General features: G+C 50.2%; 1 long non-coding RNA gene across 6 annotated transcripts; it reads left to right on the forward strand.

Moving 5' to 3' along the window:
- Positions 1-268: 268 nt before the first annotated feature.
- Positions 269-6,146, forward strand: LOC309351491. Of its 6 annotated transcripts, none has more exons than XR_014160853.1 (2): positions 269-290; positions 4,635-6,146. It is a non-coding gene; the product is annotated as an uncharacterized lncRNA (long non-coding RNA). The 6 variants fall into 6 exon arrangements; XR_014160854.1 differs by lacking the exon at positions 269-290 and adding an exon at positions 317-536; XR_014160855.1 differs by lacking the exon at positions 269-290 and adding an exon at positions 862-1,420.
- The last annotated feature ends 806 nt before the right edge of the window (positions 6,147-6,952 follow it).

A 6,952-nucleotide genomic window follows, 5' to 3' on the forward strand; every position in this document is an offset into this window, starting at 1 on the left:
GCTGCTGCTGCTGCTGCCGCGGCCGCCGCTGCTGCTGCTGCTCCCGTCTCCCTCCTCGCAGCCGCCTACGCTCCCTCCTATGTCACTGCCTCTCTCTCTCTCTCTGGGAAAATGGCGTCGCCTCACTCCCCCCCCCTTCCTCCCGCAGCACGGGGTTCACCCGTCCCGCCTGGCAGGGGCAGGGTTACCAGGGCGAAGCCAAACAGCCGCCATTTTGCTTGTGGGCTGGAGTTCCGTTGGTGCCCGGCAGCGCAAGACGCCCCCTCGCCCGCCGGGTCCATTTTCGCAATGTGTGTGTGTGTGTGTGTTTCCTTAATAAAGCGAGGCGACGGGAGCGCGAATGGGGCAGCGCGCAGGGAGGAAAGGAGGGTCGGGGGGGGGGTGGGACGGGGGCAGGGGGAGTCGTTTGGGTTCGGATTCAGGGCGGCCTGGCAAGGCTTTCAGCTCTGACAGGCGGGGAGGGAACGGAGGAAGTTGCCCGAAGCAAGTGAGGATTTCCTAAGGAAGACTGACGGGTCGCAGCCCCCACCGTCTATGTATGTTTTAAGAGTTCACGTTCAGGATCTATAAAAACAAACTGGGCCTCGGTGAGCAACGTGCAAAGTGTCATCTCGGGACCACTGGCATGGCTCTGGGTTTGTGCACGCGTGTAAGCCGTACATTGGACTTCAGACGTGAAAACTAGTCCTTTTGCACGCGTATAAGACTTCAGACGTGAAAACCAGTCCTTTTCAGCAGCTGGCAGAAACGCGTCCCTTTAGCGTTTGGGCGGCCAGGGAGGGAGCCGCGATCGACTGCGTTTCTTTTCTAGGCCAAGGGGTTCAGGGTTGCAGCTCGGCGGCCGCGGAGAGGCTCGTCTCGGGCAGCTGCGACTCGTGGCATCGGATGAGGGATTCTTTTTCTGGTTTTCCCCCTCGGACAGGTGCGAGCGAAGGGTCGGATCCGCTTCCTCCAAACGATTACTGCAGCGGAGGGAATGGCCCTTCTCTGGAGATCTCGGGACACCTGTCAGCGAGAGAAGAGTCCCGCAGCTCGTCCCCGTCCCGTCCCCCATTTTGCTGGCGGCAAGCAGCTAGGGCGGCCTCCCCGTCAGTGCCGAGCGCCTTCCTTCCCCGCCAGCCGCCGGCTTCCCGGCCCGCCTGCTCGCAGCCCCTCCGGCGGGAGCCGAGCGAGGGAGGGGAAGGCAGGCAGGCAGGCAGGCAGGCAGGCAAGGCTGGGGTTTTCGCCGGCCGCCCACCAGGGGCTGAGTGAGCCTCCTTCAGTGCGCAAGCTCGGGGCACCAGATAAAAGCCGGGCTGGCAGCTCTTGCCCTGCCTTGATGGAGCCGAGACCATCGAGTGGCAGAAGGAGGGAGTTAGAGGAACAGGCTTAGATAAGAGGAGCTCGCTCCCGGGAGGAGGAGGAGGAAGCAGCAGCTGAGGTGGGAATGGCTGCCCGACTGGACCCCACAGAAGGCGGCCGCCATGGGGCACAGAGGGGTGAGAAAGGGAGGGCGATTAAATGTCTTGTGACCATGGTGGAGTGTGTGGATGTGCTTATTGTTTTTTATTATTATTATTATTATTATCACCGCCCCCTTGTCTAATCCCGATGTCTATCTATTTCTCTCTCTCCCTTTCTAGGACGCTTGGTGGGGCTGCTCGCTTGGGGGTTCCGCCTGTTGTAATACGAAATGGCGACTGCCGTCTCGGGGCGGTTGGTGATTGTCGCGCCGCGAGGTGGTTGTTCTCCTCCCTCCTCCCTCCTCCCTCTGCCCTTCTTCCCTCCCCTCCCCCTTCCTGTCTTGGGCCGTTTCTCCGCAGCGAACCGCGGAGAGCGCACTGAGTCGGGGGGAGGGTGGGGAGCGGTCGCGCAGCCAATCAGCTCTGCGGACGGGCCTCGGAGCCGCGCTCCGATTGGCCGCCGCTGACATCATCCTGCAGCAGGGGCAGACGCAGCTGCTGGGCAGGGCTCGGGGAGCTGTCGGGGGTGGCTGGTGCAAAGGGAGAAAACGGGCGCCATGATAGCAGCCGCGGTGGGTGAGGAGAGGGGGCCGAGGCTTCTCCGGAGGGACGGCGCGGCCGAGGGGGCGGAAGGACAGCGGGGGTCGGGCCACCGCGCCCTCCCGCCCTCCCCTCGACCGAGCCGGGGTGGCGGCGGCGGCGGCGGCGTCCGGGGCTCGGAGGAAGGTCCGCTGCTCGGCGGCGCCTCGTCGGCAGCTGTAACTGCGTCAGTCCAAGATGGCGCGAGGTGTCCCTGGAGAGGGAAGGGAGCCGCACGTCCGCCGGGGGTCACGTGACCGCGTTGCATTCTTGTGTGGGGCTTGGCCGAGGACCAAGCTGGCTGAGGAGAAGGAGGAGGCGGCGGCGGCGGCGGCGTCCGTGGCTCTTCGGCTTGACAGGGATGTGAGGGGGGGGGGAGAAAGGAGTCCCTTTCCGTGCGGCCGGGGCGGTTGCCTTCCTCTTTTCAAATACACGCCCCCTCCCCCCCGCCCGCGTCGAGCAGCTGTTCAGCGAAGCGTCTTTTCTTCCTCCCTCGTCGACTGTTTTGACAGGGACCTCCCCTCCCCCCCCCCACAGCCGCCGCTTCTGCCAGGGAAAGTTCTCGCTCCCCCCTTTTTTTTTCCACGCGCGGGGGGGGAGGGGGAGGCGGAGCGCGTGACGCCCGCGGCGGCTTAAAGGCGGCGAGGGGGGGGGGGGAGAAGCCCGTTGCGTTCGCGGGACTGAGAATGCGGAGGAACTGTTGGGACTCCGGAGTAAAACACTCCCCCCCCTTTCTTTTCTTTTTGCTAGGGAGGTAGCTCGGCTCAGTTTGCAGTTCTGTAAAACAAGGCCGTGTTGGAAGGGGTCCCGAGGGTCCTCTAGTCTGACCCCCCCCCTGCATTTAGGAATCCTGCCCACGGGTGGGGATCCACTTTGCTAACCGGCTTGTGCGACCCGCATGAAGGCCTCTCTCTTCTTGCCAGCTGGTGGTGGCGCAGAGTGACTCCATCCTTCAGTGTTTTCCGGATTGCCAGACAGCCACCCACCCACCCTGCCCCATTGCAAGGGAAAATATGACACACTTCCACGTAGTCCGTGTTGGGGATGCAAGGAGGAAGTTGGTCATCGATGATAGCATGGTTGTTTTAGTGTAGCGCAGCTGCCTTTCTGTGAAACGAATGGATGAAGGTCCTGATCTCCCTCCCCTTGCAGGGAGATTTCTGATCTCCATTTTAGGTCCCAAGGATGACGGTGGCGAAGGAGAGGCTGAATGTAACAGGATAGACCTTCTTAGCTACACTCTTTTTGAAGAAAACACATGACTTGGTGCAACCTAAAGTGACAGGGCACATTCCTAACCCATCAGACTGGACATATTTGACCATATCTGGATGTAACCTGACTTTTTTTTAATGCTGTTAACTAATCATTAGCAAGGGCTGGAACTTGTGTGCTCTTAAAAAAAGAAGAACCTACATTCTTCTAGTTCTAAATATTATTGGGTTGTGCTGCATGTACTTGTTGCTGAACTGCATTATTAATCCTAACCATCAATAGGTGGATCTTGGATTGTTTTGGTTTTACAGTGGTAACATTTAAAAACAGACACCTGAACATTTGGCCTCCCCCGCCCCCAGTGTTAGGACTATTTGGGGATATTAATCTAAAATATATAAGCTATAGCTGAGGGTGAAGCCCAGTTGCTTACATAACTTTATTTTGTTGCTAAAGTTATCTGCTGTAGTTACAGCTCTGAAGGGAATTTTTTAAAAAGCATACAATAATGGGGAATTCTTAAAAAGTGTGCTGTTTGCTTTTCCATGGTATCGAACAGAAAACAAGTTTTAAAACACTGTAGGAAGTAACATTTAACATGGGTTTTTTTTGGTAGATTTTGAAATTGTAAGTAGATCTATTTGAAGACTAATGTTTCAGGAGGATGCAGCCTTGACAGTGTCAAACCCAGCTTCCCTTCAAGTGTTAGACAAACAGTGGCTTGCATGACATTTCCTCCTTACAAAATTTGCTTCACACTGGGATGTTTGAGGGGAGGGTGAAATAAAAGAAGAAACTGGTAAATTTGGTAATGAACTCTTCTGACACCATCCATACTTATTGTCAGAATAGTTCTTTTATTTCACCCTCCCCCCATTTGATTACTAACCATTTTATAACCTTTTGCTTTTAACTTTGTTTGTTACAGGCCCACTGTGCCCCCAAAAATGTTTGACTTGGATTGGTCTGTTGTAGGTGGTATTATTGGCAGTTTCAACTGTTTATGAATCCTGAAGCCTAAATAATTAGATCAACCTGTTCTCCTTCATTACTAGCTTGGTGACCAAAACTACTTCAGCTTGTTTGTGGACTTGGTGAACACAACAGAAATACAGTAATACCTGGCATGAAATTTGATAGTCATCATTAGCACAATCATGATCTTGAAATTTGCCCATTAGCTGAGTGAAGTTAGTTCTTCACTTAGAATTAAAAGTCAAAATGATAGGATCTGCTCCTTTGATAGCTGTGATAACCACATGGAAAATCCCAATATACCCAGCTTGGGGAGGAGGAGCCACTGTATTGAAAAGTGGCAGGTGTTTAACTAAAAGCACCATATTCCCATAAATACTATGTTATGTACCAGGTGCTAATGATGGTATTATTTATTTGTAGAGGCAGCAATTCTAGTACAGTGGAGAAGTACAGCTGAATAAGAATCGATTATTTTAAGTGTTACACGAAGAGTAGAAACCCTTGAGGAATTTCAGTAAGTCCAAAAATGATTAGTATTTCAAACACAGAAGTCTTGAATTCTGCTAGATATAAAAGGAATACACTTAGTTTGTGTGACAGAATCATCAGGTACAACCCAAAAACATCAGCCAAGAAAAAAACCAGTTCACTCAAGATTCTGATTCTAAGATACACAACTGCTTTTGTGGAGACTGACAGACACAGCTCATGTGAATGTTCATACCGAAAAAACCCATTTGGTGAAGTGGAACTCTTGAAGTTACATACTGACTGAGAAGTGTGCTGATGGGTGGGGGAAACATCCAGATTTGGATAAACTGCATAATGGACTTGACTTCAGCCACAGGGTGTTACTACCACCATTGCTTTATGTGCTTCAGTCATCCTGTTTCATTGCCATTTATCTTAGCCCATAACCAAGGACACCCAGATCATCAAGGCAAGATGTTCAATTTCCACAAGATAGGCTTGTATCTTGGTGAACTTATAGCCATTATGCAAAAATGGCCATATTCAGAAAAAGTAATATACCGTTATATTTTGGAGAGCTGGTAACTATAGGTGAAATAGGGAGAAGTTTAGTTGCTTCTCTGGGCTTCCCTACAATGTTTTTGGAGAGAAACGGCACAGTGACAAAGTGACTTCCAAAAAGATGCATAAGCAGATATATGGCGATATGTTCATACTCGGGAGTGTGATCTGTGCCCAGGAGCAATGCAAGATGGCCTTGGGACAAATCTCTAGCTCATGAAATTTTTAGACATCTGATTGGTTTTCTAATGCTTTGGGAAAAGAGTTACTAAGTTAGGTGCAAGAGAAGTGCTTCACAATCCAGCATGCTGTCATTGCTGCAGTGCATCCACAATAATTCATGTCACATTTGCAAGTTACTCATAAGCATTCACCTCCACAGGTAGTACTTCAAAGGTATTTACAAGATGCTCTTCCAAATAGTTGTGTCTGTCCTCCTTGCAATCTGATTTGGATAATCAGAAAAGCGGAAGCTATAGTTTGGGAAACACGTTTCTGAAGTTGGTGTTCCAACAATAAGGGCCAGCAGTGTGCCCCTAAGTGGGCACAATTCCTTCCATGCCATGAATGGCACATAGCGTGTAATTAATGCAAATGAGTTCTTTCCATGCAGTGAACCCAGTTCCAGAACCCAGGACAACCATTGAATTTTCTCTAGTGAAGGACATTGTGAATTTCCAAAAACAAGATGTACTGCCTATTTTGTCAAAACTGCTATAAGTTTGCTCAGCTTTTCTGTGTGTGGGTGAATGTAACAGGAAATTTGGTGTTGGTGAGTAACATAGTTTGCAGTAAAAAGACTGTAATAGAATAGTAAAATTGTTACTCGGACCACAAAAATTGTTCATACTTCACCTTGCTGTTCATTGTGAACACTTGAAATAAAGCCAGTATAAATTTCTTTGTTTCCAAGTAAAGGCAGTCAAGTGAAATTGGCATTTGAGCCAAACACTTAGAACGGTGGGTGGGGAACGTGTGGCTCTCCATATGTTGTTGGACTCCCAAAACCATAATCTCCAGCCAATGATGGGAGTTGTTACTTTCTGGAGGGCTACAGATTAGCCACCCTTGAGTTAGAGTTAAACCCCAGAATGTCACAGCTTATACAGAAAGTATAAAAAAACCCCTAGGTATTCAAATTCTGTCTTCTGACTATTTTGAGTGAAAGAAGGTTCAAGCTGGTTTTCTCTCTTCAGCTACGCCTTCCTTGAAAGTCGTGGGTATATTTAGCTGAATTGAGAAACCACCTGGTGGCTTCCTCTCAGCTCAGTTCACTTGGGCTGCCTGTATGTTTACCACAGCTTCAAATAAAGTGCATTTGATTTGGCCAAGACATTTTTGTATTTGTACTGAACTGTGTTTCGAAGGAATATACTGAAAACAAATATGGCCAGGCAAGCAAATGTAGTGAGTACTGACCTTAGAACATAGAATATGGTTTTGGAATAGAAATAGACCACATCTCCCTACCAAAAAAATGCAGATATTGTGGCAGGCAGATTGGATGTTGTGTTGGAGAATTTTCAGGAAAATCTATTCCGCAGATGTGAATATCCTGTGCACACTGTGATCCTTATAAGATGGACAAGTTTCTTTAGGAAGTCTTTGGAGAGGCTCTTCATGTGCATTTACCTACAGAGGTTAGGTGGGTGACTATGAAATTGATTTCTCAGTAGCCCTGTCCTAGTTTTGGAATGCCCTCCCCA

The sequence above is a fragment of the Podarcis erhardii genome, assembly GCF_964252035.2.
Source record: "Podarcis erhardii genome assembly, chromosome: 10".
Classification (NCBI taxonomy): domain Eukaryota; kingdom Metazoa; phylum Chordata; class Lepidosauria; order Squamata; family Lacertidae; genus Podarcis; species Podarcis erhardii.